At 45.4% G+C, this 21,407-nt stretch overlaps 1 protein-coding gene across 15 annotated transcripts in view; it reads left to right on the top strand.

Moving 5' to 3' along the window:
- Positions 1 to 21,407, top strand: part of VEZF1 (vascular endothelial zinc finger 1) — a 269,814-nt gene that overhangs the window by 32,181 nt on the left and 216,226 nt on the right. The window lies entirely within an intron of this gene.

Genomic DNA, 21,407 nt, shown 5'->3' with positions numbered 1-21,407 from the left:
ATTAGAAAAAATCTGAGCAAAGCGATGATACACGGCAGCTGAAACCAATTCAGGGACCAACTAGCAGGCCCTATTGAGGGAGGAGCACTAGAGGTCCTCCAGTGTCTTTTGAGGGACCACTGACCATCTGGATTTGGCCGCAGAGTGCAAATGCTGCCACAGGAGCATCTGGTCATGTGGAAAGGAATTTCTGCATATTGGCAGGGAGGTGTATGGGCCTGCGTGAGCTGGAGCGCGGCTCGGCACCACGCACTGGTGTGCAGCGGGAGGACAAACCGGACTGCAGATAGTGGTGAGCTGGGAAGCAGGGGACATGGCCGTGCTGGAGGCAGCCTGCATGCATCTGCAGCCGGAGGGACCCTTGAATTTCTGCTCCTATATCGGGCCTGTGGGCTATGGCTTTCTAAGGTAGTGTGGCTGGAGGAGGGGCTTACATTGAGACATGCAGTGCAAAGAGCAACTGCTCATGGTGGACGGCAGCTATGTAGGGGGTCAAGGAGTGAAGGGAGGTACTTTTGGATAACCAGTAAAGAGGCCCAGAACTTCCTCTACCGTTAGTTGCCGAGTGCCGCCCCTGACAGCTGATGGACGTGAGCGATACCTCGTCTCGCCACAAGGAGTGAATCCCATCCCCCGGAATGCTGGGGTATGAGGAGCATTGCAGTGGTGCGGGGTGTGCTATAATGCTTGCTTGCATTGCGGGGGGACACTGGGATCCCCAATAGAGTCTCGGGTTGTGTGAAGGTCTCCATTGGTGGACGTCATATGTGAGGAGTATAAAGCAGCCTGCTCATCCTTACAAGACCTGAGGCACTGGAACGGGTAACATCATTCAAGAAGTTGCTCGGGAGGTGGAGGCCATATCACTGCCTCCTGTTAGACAGGAGTCGTTGAATTAGACGTCCGTATCACACTGCACATATAGGAATTGGGGGTGGGGAAGTTGAAGGGCATCTTCCCGAAAGACTTCTCTATACTACTGGCACAGGGTACTCCTTTGTGTGCAGCGGCTGATGGGGCTGCTACCCATTTTACCAGGAGTACTATTTGAGAAGCACTGGCAATTAAGGAAGTTCTTTTCTGCAGAGCGGGGGTTGCCTGAAGCTTCTGGTTTCACACATCTAGTTAAAGTTTAGGTTGATGGCTATACAAATAGACCTCTTGGGAGCCCTGAGCCTACGCGGGACTTGTTGCAGCAGGTGGATTCTCATATGCTGAGGGTTAGCAGTGGTCTGATACTTTTGTAGTCTGCCGCTCGGAGGGCCTTCAACGCCTAACAGAAAGATATTGCCTGCCTGTGCGACCTGTGGGAGTTGGGGATTGGTGAGAAGGATCATGGTCAAGCCCCTCAGACAAAGGTGCTGTCGAGAAACAGAACCTGCAGGAGGGTGGTTCGTTATTGGTCACCCAGCATGTCTCTCTGCCTGACACGTTACAACTCCACCTGGATAAAGTATTGGCTGCTAACACCGCCTCTGGGGGGTTTGTATGAAAAAAGAATGGAAACGATGGTGTTGGACGTGAGTCTGGTACGAGCAGACCAGAGAAAGATTGCGTAAAGGGTGATAGCTAACAAAACCTCCCTATCGAAGTTTGTGCCCACGGTGAAGCAAACTGGCACTCGGACAAGCACACTCCTCAACAGGGTGTAAATGTTGGAATGTCATCCGAAGGACTTAGAAGGGAGGCACAGCAGAAGCAATACACGTGTAATTGGAGGGGCCGGAAGTTCTGAATATCATTCAATTTTTAGAACCCTGGCTCTGTGATGAATTAGCGTATGAAGCCTTGTTGTCGGTCTTGTGTTGGAGAGGGCACATGAGTTTTCAGCAAAGAAGCTGTAGTCTGGTCTTTCACCACCAGCAGTGGTGGCTAAACTTCTCCTTTATCGAGACCGGGGTACGGTCCTGCAAAAAGTTTGTGACCATGGAACCTACAAAATTGACAATGACATAGTGTTTTTTTCCCCCAGACTAAACTTTCCTTGTCCATAAACAAAGGGCATTTGTCCTGGTCGTGTAGGTTAAAGGTCCTAGTTGATGGGACCTCCACGTTTTTGCTGACCCATGGAGTCCTGGGATTGGCTTGACTTTATAAAGCGGGGCGTGACACGCCATCTTCTGTCCATCCTGGACTGACGTCAGTAGCACTGTCAAAAATAGAAAAAGAACATGCAGCGACGAGTTTAGAAGCCGACCGATCTCAAACGGAACGGGATAGTAGAACAAGCACTTCCGGCAGCGAAAGCACTTAGCAAGACTCGGGACCTGGGAGTGACGGTGGGATGGTTTCGGGACTTGCATTGACAGACACAGATTTGCCATTCACCCTGGGGGAGATGTTTCCTGTTGTCAGACTGCAGCTGACCTGTAATATTAAATGAAGTTTGGGGATTTTTATGGTTGTTTGTTGGACTATGCAGGACTCCAGGATGCGACCCAGGGTGGGTGATGTATCTGAGAAATGAGATCTGGGGATATTGCATTATCTTTTGGGTTGTTATTGATGTGCTAGTTTTACTGTTATGCATATTGTTGACCTCTTCTCTGCAGACATAGATGAGTGGGCGTTGTGGGGGGGAGAAGGGGGCTATGGCTGGTCTGGTGGTGGCAGTTGTGACTGCAATTAACTGCCCCCTCACAGTGTGAATGCTGTGTGGCACAAACATTATTTAAATTGAACAGTGGATGGGGCGATCCAAGTTGGTTGGTTGAATTGTGCAGACCCAGAGGAAAGCAATGGACTCTAGGTATACCCCCGGATGAGTGAGGTCTATGAGAATTTGTATGGGGGTTGCTACATTATTTCTTAGGTTGTCACTGTTTATTTTGTTCACTATAAGCATATCGCCTTTGTCCTGAACTTTATACAACTTACTGAGCAGGGTTTCCCCTTTTTTTTTTTTCTTTTTGAAGGGCTATGGCTGGACCTGCAGGGGGATTCGCAGTAGTAACTGCTTACCCCCACACAATGTGTTCTGAGAGGAGCTGTCATTAGTAGAGATAGTTTTAAGCTGGGTTGTTGGACAGGAGTCAGATGTATCTCCGCCCTTGGGTTGGAGAGTTGTTTGCTGTGTGAGAATCTGGGTTGCTGCACTGGGTATATTTGGAGGAGGGCCGGACTCTCCCTGGTATGCCATCAGAAGGGTGGGTGTTGGATCATCAGGACTATAACGTTTGTGTTGGGGAATCACGCCTGGAGGATAAAGGTGTCATTTTGCATACTCTTTGGCTAGTGGCAATACTACTTTCACAATAAGTACATGGAATATGCGAGGCCTGGGATCCTCAGTTAAGAGGTAGCAGCTCCATGCTTAGCGACTAGTAGCCCATATAATTTGTCTTCAAGAGGCTGAGTCTATTAGATTGCAAAGTTGGAGAAGACAGATTTTCGCTATAGAAGTTTCTGCCTTCGTCGGTGGGGGTCCTGGAATGGGTTAGAGCTAGAGTGCAATTTAAAGCAACCTCTAATACCATGGATAAGGTGGGTTTGTAGGTTCTGGTGTCTGGGAGATTTGATGACCAGGAGGTGAGGCTAGGGAGTATCTATGCCTTCAACCAAGTTCAGCTGGAATTCTTCCATTCACTATCTTCCAAGCTGCGAAAGTGGACTCTGAATGCATGATATTGTTAGGAATTTTAACACTGTGTTGAATGTTGTTGGATCTCTCCCTTCCACTGCTTGCATGGGCACCAGCTCACAGAAAACCAGCCCCAACAAGCAGACCTCCAAAGAGGGTGTGAGGTAGTGATCCAGAAGGGGCGATGGCCAGGCAACCCCAGGTCATATGCATGAAAACCACGTCTAAATGATGGTATCTGGTGTAACTACACTGGTCACCACCATAGACTTCTTGAATTCTGTGTTGGGTCATATAAGTAATGTCGACATAGTCAAATTGTGTGAATTTAAGCACCGTGTTTCTCGAGTCGTTTGGTATAAGATAGGATTTTACACGGATGATCTATTTGTATATATGAAGGGCAGGGAAAGCGGTCTGACAGTTTATTTAGCTCCTCCAGAAGTTTGTTGTAATTTCTGGCTAACGACTTAATGTTGTTCAGTCCTATTTATTTCCTATTGCTCGAGGAATAGAGAGGCTGATTCAAGAATTAGGTGGGATGAATTGGGCTCCATTTACTCTTAAGCTTTTGGATGGATATAAGTTCAGGTTGCCCTGCTAAAGAGACGCCATCCAGGTAAGGATTCCTTTCTTTATTGCGGGTAGCAGACAAGAGCAATAAGCACCCTCCTTCGGTAACGCTGCCAAACATGTTTCGGGCTCCTCCGCCCTTGATCACTGGTCCTATGCAAAGAGTCACTACAGTTGTGAGGACTATTTAAACGCTCGACCCCACCCACTTGGGTTTTTCATTGCAGCTATGCTTTCTGGGTCTTGAAGTTCTTTACCTTCTCCACGTTGGATGCTGTATGAAAAACGGGCTCCATACACAAATTTTCATTCCCCACAGTGGGTCCTCAGGAGGGGGAACATTGCCGTCACTGCCCATATGTTTGTCCCGCAATCGTGGCTCCTCACCTCCACAGTTGCACTTTTAGTTCTGTGCGTGGCCCGCTTGTGTGGCGGCGGGGGCGTCTCAGCGAAGAGGCGCGCCACTAATTAATACACAAAGTTCAGGTTGCCCTGCTAAAGAGACGCCATCCAGGTAAGGATTCCTTGGTGAACCTTAGGGACCTTGCTGAGTAGTCTGAAAGAGGTGGGGGGTTACAGGTAGCGCCTTTAGGTGGTTTCAGTCCTTTCTTCGGGTCAGACAGCAAGCCGTGTCCCTCCCTCCCTCCTTACCAATCCACCTTTACCACCATCTCGCATGGCGTTCCTCAGGGCTCGGCAATTAGCCCTGTCTTGTTCAACATCTTCATGAAACACCTGATTGCGGTCATTAAAGAATATAACATTGATAATGATGCTGATGACACGCAGCTGATTCTCTCTCTTGAGGGAGATGAATCAACTTCTCTGGAAGCATTTCACAATTGCCTGCGAGATACGGCGTGTTGGTTGAAGGCTAATTCCCTGCAATTTAATGCAGGTAAAACAGAGGTGTCCTGCCCCGCAACTTTTGGCCTTCTGACTTCTTCCCATCGGTTCAGCCAGTTAAGGCGGTTCGGAACCTGGGCGTTATGTTTAACAGCAATCTCACTTTGGAAGCTCAGGTTTCGAAAATAGTGGCAGGTTGCCTGGCCATTATTAGATTGCTTAGGAAAATTCTCCCTCTGCTGCCATCTCCAGCTCAGGCAGAAGTGGTGCGTTGCACCATGCTCAGTAGGCTAGATTACTGCAACTCCCTGTTGCTGGAGACCAGGAATTATATTTTGGACAGACTTCAAAGAATCCAGTCGCCGCGGCCAAGTTAGCCCTGGGGTGGTCTAGAAGGTCCTCCTCTTCTAAGGCTCTGGCTCAGCTGCACTGGCTCTCTTTGAGACAGAGTCCAGTTTGTCTCTCTGTCTGGTGTTTAAAGCCCGCCACGGGTTGGGACCTGCTCTTCTGGCAAAGGAAGTTTGCATGGCACGTGCCGGTTCGTAACCTTCGCTCCTCTTCGGCTAGACTGGTGAGGATACCAAGGTTTAAGAAAGCTAAAGCAGGGGGCAGATCATTTAGTGTGGCTGCGGCGAAATTGTGTAACGCACTCCCGTTCAAGCTCAGACAAACCACTGACCTCCTACCATTTAGGAGGAGATTAAAAACCTGCCTATTCCCTATGTCTTAGATTGTTATTAGTCACCATCCCCCCTATGCCTGAGTTGCCGGTGCCAGGATGCCTGCTAGGTGACAGTGCGCTTTAGAAGAAGCCAAAATAAATAAATATAAATAAATTACCTCTTACAGACACACCAGAGTTTCTATAATCCTGCAGTTGCCTCATGATGCCCCTGAAGGGTACTATAAGGGGTAGGTTAGTTTAACAATGGTTCTTTTAAATCAAGAACGCACCCTTCTGTAAACAACTGTGACACTCCCAGTAGCCCACAATGGGCATGTTAGGGGTTCTGATATGCTGTATATGTGATGAGGTAGTGGGAGGTTAGTTTAATTTTTATTCCTCTTGTGGTAATTGTTTTATGTATTACCACATTTTTGTTCCAGATTCCACTTATTTGGTGCCATGGTTGTGTGATAAACCAGAGCCTCGTCCATTTATTTCCTTTGATATTTGAATGACCTGTGAAAGTAGCTGCCATTTGATGCCATTTTATCTCTATGTGACTCATCTTTTTGTTGTTTCTCAGAATGCGAACTTTGTTACTGTTAATTTTAAATGTTAATAAAAAAGTGTTTTTTTTAAAAATGAGTGATGGGTGGCAGAAAGTCCTTGTCCTCTGATGTATAGTTGTTAACTCTCCAGGCCAGGGGACTCTATTTCAGCTCTGCAGACGTGATGAGCGACAGAACTGGTTTTAACCCAGTTCTGACTCGGGTAGCATAAAGTGCATTTTTAGAAACTTCTCTTTTCTGCCTAAATTATTAAAATCTGACTTCACCATTAAGTCAGATTACAAATAAAATAAACAGGCAATAACTTTGAGCCATTTTTCTAGCCCTTTCCTAAGTGAATATGGAAAATAAAAATAAGTTCACCATGGCATAGTAGGGAAAAGTCGAGCCAAACCTGCACATCTAAATAGCTTTTGATTTGTTTTTCACTGTGAAGACACACTAACCACACTATGTAATGTGCCCTATGTTTATATTTTCGCACCATGCCCTATAGGCACTTATGACTATGTAAAAATGGGAATTTCCTACATGGCAAAGGCATTTTTCCGTGTCATGTGCCTCTGAAATGCATTTACACTTCAGCCTGGGTGTTGTAAATTTATGCTGCAGCCCACTTATGACAATTAATATTTCCTGCCATAGATTAAGGCACCATTTATAATGGACTTCTAGGGAAGTTAAATAGGCCAAATAGAGCTGCTGGTATGCAAACATTGCAAATTTCATAATCCTGCACTTTCTAGAATGTATGAGGGTTCATTGGCTGCTAATCGTCTCTACTGTAGGGGACCACATACAGTTGTGATCTTAATGAGTGATAAACAGAAGAATATTGCGTAATGCACCTTCAAGTTTATATACAATCAGTCTGTATCAGTGGTATTCTATTGGCTGTATGACTGCATATTATCCTCCTTTATGTAAAAAGTGCAAATGATTTGCAAAGTTTCTCCCACTTTATGCATCTCACTTACCCCATCGGTGACTTGTTGTTGCCTGTGAGCGCAATGCACCACAACAAACATTGCTGACACACTATTTATACTCCTTGGGATAATGGAAAATTTGTGTTCCGCCTTGACATTTCCTCAGAAACAGTTATTAGAGAAGCCAATGCAAAATAAAACTTGGGTATGGAACCACATGTGAGCAACATTTAGGGTACAGAGAATAACTGGTTGTTCACAAGCAACAGTTTAGGGACCACTGCAAATGATGCTGCTTACTCTAATCACTGTTTTGAAGCCTATAACTTCAGGTTTACCTACTTCAGTGTGTACATCAGGAACACAGATGAGGGAATAGGATATGATCCTTGGTGTTTGGCTTTTAATCTTGTGAAAATTAGGGGCAAAATAAAACAGGTAATTTTTTTATCTAACTAATATTTTAGTTAGGATAGGTGGGTTCATAATAGTGTAGGATAAGTTGATTGACAGTCATATGGTTGAAGATTTATTTGGATTACTAAAGGGCATGTAGCTGTAAATGAGGCCTACATTACTCTTCTTAGTCACTCTAAAACGTTGACCAGGTTTTAAAATCCCCACATTTTTCAGTGGATGTCCATCCCAGAGGGAGTGGGCACAGTGATGAAGCATGCCACATGTATCGGTAAGGGTCTTACTTTCTTAAAACCAAAGATGCACCATGACTGTCTCTGTTACCTTGCACACCCCGTTGATTAAACCTAAAGTAGGTGGCTTCATAATAGTTTCTAGATTCAGGCGCATCACTTAGAAATGGCAACTTTTATTTCATATTTTCGGCCTCTATGAAAGGACCCTACATAAAAGGAAAATGTTATAGAAGTATATTAGGCACATAACTTCCACTTATTAGAAAGATTATTCAATAAAAGCTCGATCTTCATAGGTAGACCACATTGAATGGGAAGTGTACCTCCAGTTGAGCCAAAAGCAGACTCAACTAATTGAAGTATTTGAATGAACTTGTTGAAATAGGAATTCTGCTGTTCGCAGGAGCTATTGCCGTTTACACAGAAATAAAATAATTCTCAGTCGGATGTCAGTAGAGCTGCCTCCTACCCCACAGCTCTGTAACCAATGCTTATACCTTGAGCAGGTCATAGACTGTTGTAATTGTAAATTGATACTTGTATAGCGCACTACTCACCCGCAAGGGTCTCAAGGCGCTTGTACGAATACCGCTGTGGAACCCATCCTGGCTTTCCCTGTGAGGCGTCCACTCCTGGGCACCCCCAAGGTGGAGGCCAGGCATCCTTAGCGTTGTGGGGGCCCAGAGTTGCAGAGTGGGACTCCATGATTGGAATAGGCACCGAGGCGAGAATTATCAGGTCCGTGGAATTTTTTAGCCCAAGACCCGCCGAGGCGGGGAACTGAACCCTGGTCCCGGGCTAGACCTCTGCATCAGGGTCTGCTGCTCTAACCATTGAGCCACACTATACAGTGTCTTGCAGTTTCTTTATCTATGTAGAGTCATCTCTTCATTCTTCCAGTCTCTGAAGAGGGGCATCTTCTGCAGAAACTGTGGCATCTAGGATCATGTGAAGTGGTGTGGTAGCCAAAATCGGGGCAACTTTGAGGTCTATTCTTCATTTACTGTGTACACACACACACCGTTACCCTGTAGTCTGTGAGGGAGAGTCTTGCCTATTTTTTGCTTAATTTATTAATTGGTCATTTTACCCGCTCAAATTTGTATTTTTGTCTGATGCATAAATATGCTTTACATTTCTCTTTTATGCGCTTCTGTGTAGCACAATACTACCATTTTAAGTTTGGGCGTTCCCATTGACTGCGGTTAGGTGCTCAGTGGACGTTTTATTTGGTGGCTTGGTATTGTTTTTTTTTTTTAAATGTATTTTTTCAAATGTCTACAAATAATACCCCAAGCATGTGAATACACCAGAAAACCATAGACACATGGGTGATAATGCACGATTATTAAAGTTTTAGTGGCACGTTACCTAGACAATCAATAAACAATTTTCGGATTACATACTGCTACACAATCTGTCGCTCCTTACTTGGGTTGTGTAATTTTGGGCTGTTCCTCGCTGCCACCAATGTTAATTCCATAGTATCAACATTGGAGACAGGTACCCCATACCTTAGGGAACTTTCTCGGACATCGTCTGGCGTTATGAGACCTTTTCATCTGCAATATAAAGGCCCATCACATTTTTCCATTCTTGGGGTGGTGGGACTGATTATCTACCTCCGCGGAGATACCAAGCAGGATGTATTTAGGGTCAGCTGTTATAATTTCACCCAACAACCCATTTAGTTCTTAGATTTATGTGCCAATATTGCCTAATGCTAGGCCACGCCCATATTGTGTTTATGAACGACCCCATCGCTGCCCCCACAACGCAGGCAGCTGGGAGAGTCATCCCTATTGAATCTATGCAGTCGGGCTCTGTCGTAATAAATCCTAAGAAGGAGTTTAAGTTGGATCAGTCGACGTCTGGATTCAATTGCAACTTCCCTGGGGCGCATTAAGGCTGCATCCCAGTCTAGATCCTCAAGTTCTCCCACTTCTTTTTCCAGCGAGTCCTTAGTTTTGTCAAGGAGTCGGGCCTGTTTGTGATTGTTTTATATGTCCAAGACATTTGCCTTCTCTGCAAATTCCCCCATAAGCAGTCACCCCTCCAGTGGTGCATATTTTGGTATATTTCCCGGAAGCAATGTCTCTGATTCTCAGGCATTGCGAAATTGGAGGTATTTGTAATGTTGTGATTTTGTTGATGACCTCTTTGGAGGGAGCTAAAGGGGATCAGTGCATCCCCCTCTAGGATATCTCCCAGTTTGGAAGTCACAAGGGTGTCCCAAACCTTGATGCCCTTCAACTTACTTATCTCTTTCAGGCTTGTTCCAACCCACTAGGGGGTTTATGGTTGATCCGCGAATGCCACTTGATCCACCTTTCCATCTAATTCCAGACTTGTATGATCACCTGGATTACAGATAACCCCTTTACCACCATAAAGGTATTGTGTGTGTGTCTGTGCACGAGATTGGTATAAGGTCCTCTCATATACATATGTCGGATGATCTCCCGGTGTGTAACTCCAGTCGTTTACTACTATTTGGTGCGCCGCTCAGTAGTGTGCTTTCATATCCGGAAGGGTGATGCCCCGGTTGTATGGATTCCTTTGCAATGTACTCTGGCCACTCTTGGGTGTCCCCATTAAAGATTTGAGTCCGGACTTCCCCATCTATCTTAGTGAAAATTTCCCCTGGGATCTTCCAATAAGTGTTTTTGAGTCTGTGTAGAAGTTTGGGTAGTGTCATCATCTTGAACATTGTGACTCTGCCCATTAAGGTTAACAGCCGCTTTCTCCATCTTTCTACGTCTTTGTGGAAATCAGCTGGGACCCCACAAATATTTTGTTCTATACTATCTTCCTTGTTTGTGGCTACGTAATGTCCTAGATAACGGAACCCCTCCCTATCTATGCGCAGCCATTCCAGGGCATCACACAAGCCAGTGTCGGACTGTCTGACAATAGGCAAGATTTATCACAGTTAATCCTATAGCCCGTATGTGTCCCATTATTTTCGAATATGTGGAAGAGTTTTGGGGCCTCATTTGTGGGTTTGTAGAATGTCCGCGTACAGGGAGATTCGGTCATCTCCCTGCACCTTCTAATTCTTTGAACCCTGTGTGACCTGGTTGTGTTAGACTAATGCATGCCAGATGTTCCAGCATTAGGGCAAATAATAGCGGCGATAGAGAGCACCCCTGACGAGCGCCCCTTTCAGGAGGGAATTCTGTAGACTGTTCCCCCATTTACTCTCTCGTACCACTGGGTCCTTGTATAACAATGCTATTCAGGCCAGAAATTTTGGGTTGAAACCATATTTCACCAGGACTTGTCTTTAAAATGGCAAATGGGACGGTGTAAAAAGCCTTCTCGGCATCCAGGGATAGCATCAGGTGGGGTCTTCATGGCTCTGTATGGTTTAGAGCCAGTTAGATAACCTACGAAGGTTGAATCTAGTCTACCGGTTAGGCATGAAGCCCGATTGATCATAGGAAATTAGGGCAGTAATAAAAGCGGCTTGGCTATGGTCGTGGCCAGAGTTTTAGTCTCTATATTCAAGAGAGAGCGGGTGTTGGAGCCAAAATCTGTTGTGGGCTTTCCTGGTTTATGTATCACACTATTGTCCCCCTCTAGAGATTGTGTGAGAGGGTGCAACTGTCTTTTACCTTCATGAATAATTTGAGCAGATATGGGCTCAGTAAACCAGATTTTCTCTTGAAGAGTTCTGCCGGTATGCCATTAGGGCCCAGGGTTTAGATCGCCTATGGATATCAGCACCTTGGCAAGAGTTACAACCTCCTCCAATGTCTGGCATTCCTCTCCCGCCAGAGTCAGGATTTTTACTACTTTAAGATAGCCCTCTATCTGGGGAGCATCGCCTGGGGAGCGTGCTCCATAAAAGGTGGTGCAGTATCTGCACCAGCAATGACATAGGTGCTGCCATCTTCACTTTGTATTGCGTGAATCCATCTCGTCTCAGCCTCCCTCCTGCCCAGCCATGCCAGCAGTCTCCCAGAGTTGTCACCTGTGACAGAGACGCCGATGTGTGGCCTAGATTGCTGCTCTTGATGTGCTAGTGCTTGGTACTCTTCGTGGAGGATCGCAATGGTGCACAATGGGGTCTGCTGTGTTGTTCCCTCAGGCTAACCTCTAGCTTCACTAGTTTTGCCTTCAGTGTTTCATTGTCTCTGGTTTCCCTAATTTTTTTTTTTTATGTGCCAAGATGTTGTGCTCCCCATCTCTCAGAACCGTTGTGTAGGCCTCACATAATATCACCGCTGAGGACACTGTCTTTATTTTCAGTAAAGTACAGTTCTGTGTCCACTCTAATCTCCCGGGCCGCAGTCTCATCCCTCAGCTCCCAGGCATTAAACTTTCACCCGCAAACGTGTCCCAATTGCAAGCCATAGTGGCGAGTGATCTGATAGACCCCAAGCCAGATATTCTGCCCAATGTTTTTACTCCACCTCCCTTGTTGGGGCGAAGATGTACTCTTTCCTAGAGAATACCTTCTGGGCACCCGAGCAGTATGAATAGGTGCGAGCCATTGGGTGGCGGCAGTGCCTTCAATCTTACAGTCCCAGGATCTTTACAAATCCTGCTAGAAAAGTTTTCCCCTCGAATACTCAGTCTGGCTAGCGCAGTCTAAACTTGGGTCTACTATGTTGTTAAAGTCTCCCTATATTTTATGTTTGGGAGACCGCCTCCCATAGTATCTCTGGTATTTTGTCCATCATTTGCTTCCGTAGATGTGGGGGTGCATACACACTGACCAGGCTTATTTCTCTGCCCCTGAGTCACTTGGCTGCCACATATGTCCCATTAGGGCATGGGTCTTCAAACTGGGGGATGGGTCTCCCTGGCAAGGGGCCTTAACTGATCGCAGGGGGGTGGTGGGGTGTTGCTGGCCCAGTCTCTGGCCAAGAGACACATCCTGCTTTGTGTTAAAAACATAGCAGCAGTAAGCCACCTTGCAATGGGCTATCACTAACAACTTTTGTCATGTGTATTCTGACATGAATATGTGTAAGAAGAGGTAACAGAACTTGACTTCAGTGTTTAAACATGCCTAGACATATTTAAACTTTTGCAATTTAGCTGAATAATTGTGAAAAATGTGAGGGGGAAGGATTTTTTTTTTTATTACAGGCAGGGCGCAGCATTAAGAAGTTTGAAGACCACTGCATTCGGATCAACCCACATACTTTCTATCCTTAACTAAGGCGTTTTCCTGATCAGTATTGCTATTCCGTGGGAGCCTGTTGTGAATCCTGCTTGAGCGAGCGTCTTTTAAGCCCTCCTACCTAGGAACCCGCAATGAGAGCCCCGTAGGTGGGTTTCCTTTATGAGCATTAAATCAGGTTTCAACCTCTTAACGTATGCGGATACTAGCCCTTGTTTAATCTTATTTCCCAGCTTGTTGACATTCTATGATAGTATTGAGTATTTCTCCTTATTTGCTATGTCAGCCCTGTTTATCTAAGGAAGTGATATTGCCTGCCCCCTTGTCTTGGTAATCTCTGCTTCTGTGTCAATATGTCTGCCTTTTCTTTTCCACATGCACAAATAACTTGCCCAACCATTAAACTTGACTACACACACCCCAAATCTCACTCTCCCTTACCGCCACACAGTTACTCCTCGTCAACATGACAACTGTGTCGTAGGTAAGTCTGAAAGGTGTGTCGCCCGCCCCCTCATTTTTATCAAAATTCCCCCCTGGAACTCAAGAATCCTCCCACCTCAGTCGAAACCTGTGAGGGAGGAAAAACGAACAAAAACGTTAGGTAAACAGTGCTTTGCACTTGCAGTTACGGACACCGTGGGAAAGCAGTCCATCATCTTCACCTCCTCTGGAACCTTGCTGGCCCGTCTGTTCAGTCATCCCTCTCATCTCGTGACGTGTCTATATTAGGATCAGGAGTTGTTTGAGCCAGTAGTTCTGCTTCCGTATTTGCTATGGATACCAGCAATGTGTGTTTTATTTCTGAGTCTGTGGAATGATCATGGTCCGGTATCTGTGGTGATGTCTTCCCGATGTCTTTCTTGTGTTTTCCCTTGCACTTGCCTGGCTGTGCCACTCTCTGTGCCTGACGTAAGACTGGGCTTTGAGAAATGTTGCTTCGTCTGGAGGGGACTCCCCTTTTGCTTGTTGCTTGCGGTGGCCTCACAGTGCCTTCTGCCTGTCCTTTGAGTTTTTGGACGTGCTCCCTACTACTTACCTCCAGGATGTCTATCTCAAGTTGATCCGTCTGGTCGTAGGGTGAGCGCTCCTCTTCCCAGCTCCATGACTCTTCTGGCGTCTGGAAGTAGGTGGTCTTTCCCTCAAAGATGGCTTTAAACTTGGCTAGGAATAATGGCATGTATTGTATGTTCACCACTCGGAGCTTAGCTTTAACTGAGCCAAAGGTGTGTTATTATTTTTATACTTCCCATCAGGAGTCGAAGACCATAATTTTAGATTGGGCGTATCGTACTTCTCCCATGCTCCTCACTTCCTGCAGGAGCAAGTCCCGGACTTGGTAGTCGGAGCTCGACAAATCCACTTGACCGTTCGCATTTGCGAGGTAAATTTTATGAGGTTGAGCTATTGTTAGATCCTACTCGCCCTTTCTGGCGAGTAGGAAAACATACTAACTTTTGCCCACCATCTTTGAAAACGAAGTAAATGTGACAAGATAACAAGATTTAAAGGTCTTTTTATTGCTCACAAAGAAAATGAGCAATAACAATGCCTTTAAATCTTGTTATCTTGTCACATTTGCTCCGCTTTCAGAGACAGAGGTCAAGTAGGTTACTGATAGGTCGAGGAGATTTTTCAAGGTACTAAACCTGCAGGATTAGTACCATTTTTCAGATTCTTTGAGCCCTGGTAGTTCAGGAAACGGGCAGTAAGTGGGATGGGGTGGTGCGCCCACAGGTGGCTTATTTATTTTATTTATTGCATTTTTATATAGCGCAGACTTTACCCGAAGGTGTCCAAACACTGTACAATAGAACCAGTTAGGTTACTTGAGAGAAATGTTACAAAAATGGAAACAAACAAAAATAGCAGGCCATTGAATCCAAACAATGCAGGCAAAAGGAACACCATATCAAACACAGCAACCACAGAATCTACAAATAAAAATATAAATATATATGACAAATTTACAATGTCTAGCGGGGTCTGAGAAGGAAGGAATTAGTTCTGAAAGTGTGCTTGGAATAGAAGAGATTTGAGGTCCGCTTTGAAGATCTGGATGGAGGTGATGGCATGGAGCGAAGGAGGAAGCGAGTTCCAGATTCTCACCGCATTACCTGAGAACGATTGAGCCATCAATTTTTCCCTTTTGAAGGAGGGGAGCTCAAGCAGGAACTTCTCCGCATTCCGAGAAGGTCTTGAGCCTCCGAACAATTTCAGTTTATTTGCCAGATAGTGAGGGGAGGAAGAGTGCAAAGCTTTGTGGGTGATGCACGCCGTTTTGTAAATAGCTCTAGCCTCGATGGGAAGCCATCAGAGAGAAGACAGGATAGGAGTGATGTGGTCACTTCGTTTGGACCCTGAAATAAAGCGAGCTGCTGAATGGAGGACGGATTTGATGGGGGAGAGGTGAGATTTGGGAAGGCCAGTCAGAAGAGAATTACAATAATCTGGTCTAGAGAGAACTAGCGATTGGACCAAGGTTTTTAGGTCATTCTCCAGGAAAAACTGACATCCCCATAAAAGGCGCAGCTGATAACGTGCGATCTTGGCGATGTAGTTGATATGTGAGATTAGGTTGAGTCTTGTGTCCAGTATGATACCTAGGGATTTAGCGCAATCAACAATGACGGGTTTACTGTTGAGTAAATTCAACTGATCCATCCAGGATTGAACAGGAGGCGGGGAGAGAGAGCTAGATATGAGGAGGAATTCCGTTTTGGAGGGATTGAGAATGAGTTGGTGAACTAACATGCTGTTGTGAATAGAGTTGAGTAGTGGGAGATCTTGAGAGGAAGACACCTTGATGTAGATTTGGGTGTCATCCGCATAGAGATGGTAGAGGATTCCAGATTTGCTTAGGAGGTTCCTAGTGGTTCCAGATATAGATTAAACAGAGTGGGAGCAAGGATAGAACCTTGAGGGACGCCTTGACCAACCACCAGTGGAGACTAGAGACTGTTCGCAATCTTGATCATTTGGGATCTGTCCGAGAGGAATGAGGCAAACCATTAGAGTACTGTGTCTTCCACGCCCATTCTCTGTTAAAGAGTGTTAAGGAGGGTGTTGTGATTAACAGTGTCAAAGGCTGCAGAGAGGTAAAGAAGAATCGGAAGACACGATTCCCCCGAATAGAGTATATACAGCGCATCATCGATCACTCGCAGCAGGGCTGTTTCAGTGCTGCAATTTTGAATAAAGCCAGACTGGAACAGGTCAAGGCGATTATTGTCCATTATGTGTTGGGAAAGTTGTTTTGCAACGCATTTTTCTGTGATCTTTGAAAGAAAAGGGAGATTGGTGATAAGTCGGAAGTTATTGAGGTCGTTCGCATCTGCAGAGGTTTTTTTTTTTTTTTAGAAGGCTGGTAACCTGTCCTGTTTTGAGGACAACTGAGAGGGATCCTTGACAGAGGAAGAGATTGACTAGCCTGGTCCAATAGGAGAAGGAGAGAGTGTTGGTATAGAAATCAATGGCGATGACACTGGGTATGGGGTCAGAGGAATGGTTGGAGGGTTTGGTTTCGAGGATGCATTTGAGATCATCTTCCGAGATTGCGGCAAAGTTCTGCCAAGTGACTAAGGATTTTCTTTCCTCAATGGGGGTGGGGCGAGTAACCTGTTCCACCAGTGATTTTACCTTTTGATCAAAGAATATAGCAAACTAATTTGCTTTTTTCGAAGCATCCTCCGGTTTGATAGTTTGGGGAGAACAATTTGGGTTTTTGATGAGGTCAAAGTTTTTTGGGTCTGTTTTTAGCTGAATCGAGGAGGGATCTGAAATGTGAGGTTTTTCCTGGAAGGTATGCTTGTGGTATTTGGATCTTGCTGAATGTAGAAGAGAGAGGTTGGAGGTGGATGAAGATTGTCTCTAATGTTTCTCCAAGATTCTAAGATTTTTCCTTTCGTCATAGAGCACTCTATTGAACCAAGGAGCTGAGGGGGTGGGTCTTTTCTTTTTGCTTAGGAGTGGAGCAACCTTGTCGATTTCGACTGCAAAGGATTGAGAGGCTATGGGGAGTGAGATCGTTGACATCCGTATTGGGGTCTAGACAAGGGAGTGAACGCATAGCAGAATCACATAGAGTCCCAAGATCAATGTTTTTTGTGTTGCGGAACCAAGTAGAGGGTCTTTTTTATGTTGGCCGAGAGTTATAATGTGCGAGAGGTGAAAATGGAAGGGAATGAGGAAATGGTCTGACCAGTCTTCACGGATGGGGGGGGGGGCAATGGTAAGCTGGTCTGATTTAGAAATAACAAGGTCCAGAATTGAGCCCTTGGCATGTGTAATTTCCGAGTAGTGTTGGACAAGATCGTTAGCCGTGAGAAAGGCTGCAAGCTTGTTGGCAGCCGAGTCTTCCACGGAGCCCGAGTGGAGATTGAAATCACCAAGGAAGATCTGTTTTGTTGCTTTGTGAATATTGGTCACTAATGTAGTCGATGAGTTCCTCCATGAAGGAAGAGCAATTACCGGGAGGGTGGTAGATGGCATGGAACCTGAAGGGCGAGCCAGGATGAACTTGGAGCTCTAGGGAAAGACATTCAAAAGTGCGAAAGAGGATGGTGGGAAAGGCTTTGATTTGAAGGGAGTTTCTGAAGATAATCGCAACACCTCCCCCTATCTTGTCTGTTCTGTCGTTTCTGAGGATAGAATAGTCAGTAGGTTTCAAAAGATCAAATGAAGTGTGAGAGGAGTCATTAAACCAGGTCTCAGTAAGAAAGAGCATATCGAGATTTTGGTCGGGGATAGTGTCTGATATTTCCAGTTTGTGTTTGGTTGCAGATCTTCAATTATGGAGCATATAATGAAGCTCTGACGCAACTGTTTTGGTGATGTGAGTGTAATGACTGAAGCTCTGACACAACTGTTTTGGTGATGTGAGTGTAATGACTGATAAGGGGGATATGGATTAGATTCTTGAATGAATTTAAAGCTCTATGAACTCATTCCGTCACCAAGCATGTGGAGAACCGTTCGGGATGGAGTGTTTCAACAATTGTTCCAGAAATGCCCTATTGTCTAAGCCCTTGACTCTCTCCGGAAAACTAATAAAACGTAGGTTGTTCCTTTTTTGTGCGGTTTCGACATCGTCTGCCCTCCAGGCCACCCCTTTCAGGGTGTTTCGCAGGTCTGTGACTTCCTCCCGAAGAGCACCCATCACATCTTCTACTTCTGATATTCTTCCTTCCGCCTGGGTCACTCTTTTAGCGATGTTATGGAGGTCTAGTTGGAGTAAGGTGACTTCAGAACAGGCTTCATCTATTTTTCCTTTTAGGATCTCCCTGGAGGCATGTATGGCTTTTAGGAGCATTGCATTGTTTTGCATGTGGGATGTGTCGTCGTCTTTGCAAGTCTGGTGGCCCACAGCTTTTGTATATCTGTCCATCTTTCCTTGTTTCTAATGCTTGAAATCCTTTCATATTCTGCCGGCGTATAGGTGTCTGCCAACCTAGTATACGGAAGGAGGGATTCCATAAACAGGGGTGGGGGGGGGGGCATCATCACGTCTCGGCACACTCAAATCCAGAATACCCACAAGAAAAGGCCTCTGGGATCGCACTCTGCCCCGGCCACGGCACTGGGGTCACGTGGATCACACCGCCTTGACACCAAAGTCAACATCCCCCCTCTCTAGATGTGCTGAGTTCTTTGGTTGCGTCTCAGTGACTGAGGACACTGCGTTGGTGACATTCGTCTCTGGGTAATGTGAGCTTTTCTACCCGCGATATGAGGTCTAGCGGGTCTGTTGCAGCTGGAGCAGTTTAGCAGAGCGGCATCACGCTCCCTATAATGTGTAGCCAGAGCTGCAGGATGATAGTTGAGGCTAATCGGCACCCCTCCACACTCTCCATTCGGTGTAAAGTTCACTACTTAATATGAATGTCCGGTCTCCCGTGTTGACCATGTGGGCACCAGCAGCCAGACATGCTGCTCTGGTACTCCTTAGGGCAGGCTGACTCCTCAGCGGTTCACCACCAAGAGCAGGGCTGTGAAGAGGAACCCCAAGTAACCAGCAGAGGCTTTCAAAATGTGTCGTCTGCGGTTCTTATATCGGGGGTGGGGGGCAATAATCATGTATAACCCCACGTCTGCATGGGGGAATCCACCACATGGAGGCCCAGTCCCAGTGCACAGGGGGAGAGCACCCACTACCGCTTCAAATCCACTTCTCTTCTTTCACCAGAGCCGGCCCTCACCGTGCTCCCTCTAGGCCACTGTGGCTCAGCGGCCTTCTCTCCTTACTGCGTTCAGTTGCTCGCTACCTTGGATTACATAAACATTGACTAAATAAGATGTTTTTTTCCGTTCATAAGAGGCAAGGACATATGAAGGGAGGCATTGAATGTTCCATGCCAGCCTTTCCCTAATCTGTACAGAGAGCAAAGCTCTAGGCTAGACTTGAATCTGCTTTGTTTAAAGACTGGCCATGCAGTCACTTATATGATCTGATGTGGTCTGCTAAACCTAGCAGAACTGCTATGGGCCCTTCAAAGGGAAAGATGGAGAGCTTGTTGCATAATGGGCGAGGCTGTCTTGATAGAACAAGTGAGATAGCAAGTGAGTTAGGTAATAAACTGCATTTACAAAACATCCAGGCAACTGTTGTGTCGAACCAAATCCAGCAGCTGCTAAAAACAAGCCCTTGCACCATTAATTGTGAGATGGGAGCCGTAGCAGATAATGTAGAAGATTGGGAAGTAGTGACATGGATTTTGGAGCCAGTTAAATTATATTGAAGGGTTCACCAAGAGTCCATATAGTGATGACCAATCATGCATCCTAATACATGTATAATGAGCTTGAATGTGATTCCTGGAATGTCTGATTTTAATGAGGGAGAGGTACTTAGTAAGTCAACATATCAAAAATAAATTAGGACCATGCGTGTACACGTCACCCTTTAAACGTTGCTGTTCAGGTCGTTTTTGTTCATTTCCTAATGATTTTTTTACGTTTTTTTACGTTTTGCATGCTTATCAGGCTGAGGGAAAGTCCTGCAAAACAAGGATTTGGACAATGCATTTATCTGTAACCTGATCTTTGTATACTCTGTGGCTCTACACAAGTTTCGTTTTTAAAGTTTGGGAGATTACCGTGCAATTTTCGACTTGTTTTTTAACGAGTTAACCGTTTAGTTTTTTTTGTTTATTGTACAACTCTCCAATTTATTATTATTATTTCAACCCCTTTTCCGCTGCGTTGAATCCGCCGCAGTGCGGAGGTTTGCGGGCGGGGCCGCATCGGCCAACGGGCGTCCGCAGCACTCCGAAGGTAGTGCTCTCGGCGGCCGTTGGCCGACGCCAGCACGCCACGGGTTAATATCGATTCTTCCATTCGTGATTTGTTTCAAAAGCTTTTTCTGTTCTTTTATCAAGTGGGGATATCTAACCATCCTATTCAACCCCTCTCTGGTCCTCTTCAAATATCCCGGAAGCTCTGCCCCAATTGGTATCCCCCTGAGCCAAATTCCACACTATGTGCTTCCAGTTACGCGCCAGGTGTTTTTGACACTGAAGACACTCCATTGCCGTTTGCTTCATTAGCCTCCTCAGCAAGGAAAACTGCTTTTCCTTTGCTTCTGAGATAATCAATCCCATCTGCTGCTATTGGCTTTAGCAGGTGTTTCGGTTTAACTACTATGTCAGCTATTTGTTTTACGGCATGTAAATGGCAGTTTATTTTTTTGTTAATTTTGTGAATAGCGAGAATGTGAAAACGTTTATGTACAGAATGTTTGGTGTCACTTTCCAATGGTCAGCAAATATTTTCATACAATACTGTATGGTACACCACTTTAAGATGGGCTCCAAGCAGTGAGGGGGAAGAGTGGTTGTGGTAAAAGAAATATAAAAGAAGGCGCAGCACAGGAACTGTAGGAATCTGCCTGAAGGAATGGGGAAGTCGCCTTGTAGATGGAATGGTCTTCCCTAAAATGCTATATTATTTAATGCAGACCTTAACTGAGTCACTGTTACATTTGCCTGGCTGGGGCAAGCAATATTCGCTTTGCGAAGAGGTGATATTTTATTGATTAACCAAGACCGTAGTATTCGTCCATATTACTGAAAAAGTTAGGATTGTCATATGAAGATCATTGCATAGAAAATTTGAATTGTATTTTATCTGAATTTTTACTGTGTTGAATAGTTAAAGCTATGTTTATACAAACAGTACAGTGCTTCTGAAACATACCCTCTGCTGCATTTCACATGTTATGGCTGCCGTTATAAATGCATGAAAAATGGTGCCAAATTTATGCAGTGAAATTCGCTATTTTTTATCCATCAAAACTGCTAAATATCAAACCTGTGTGAGATCTATCTTTCTTGTATTGTTTATTAGTGTTTTATCAATAGCATATTTTGTTTGTGTGCTTGTGCTCTTTTAACACACTTTTGTAAACAATGATTTCTTGTGAGCCCCCATCTCCCTTGCTCTCCCCAGCCAGACAAGTG

The sequence above is a fragment of the Lissotriton vulgaris genome, chromosome 2_1 (genome assembly GCF_964263255.1).
Source record: "Lissotriton vulgaris chromosome 2_1, aLisVul1.2, whole genome shotgun sequence".
Taxonomy (NCBI): domain Eukaryota; kingdom Metazoa; phylum Chordata; class Amphibia; order Caudata; family Salamandridae; genus Lissotriton; species Lissotriton vulgaris.
Note: the sequence above shows the minus strand (reverse complement) of the source record. Positions and strands in the feature narration are given on the sequence as shown.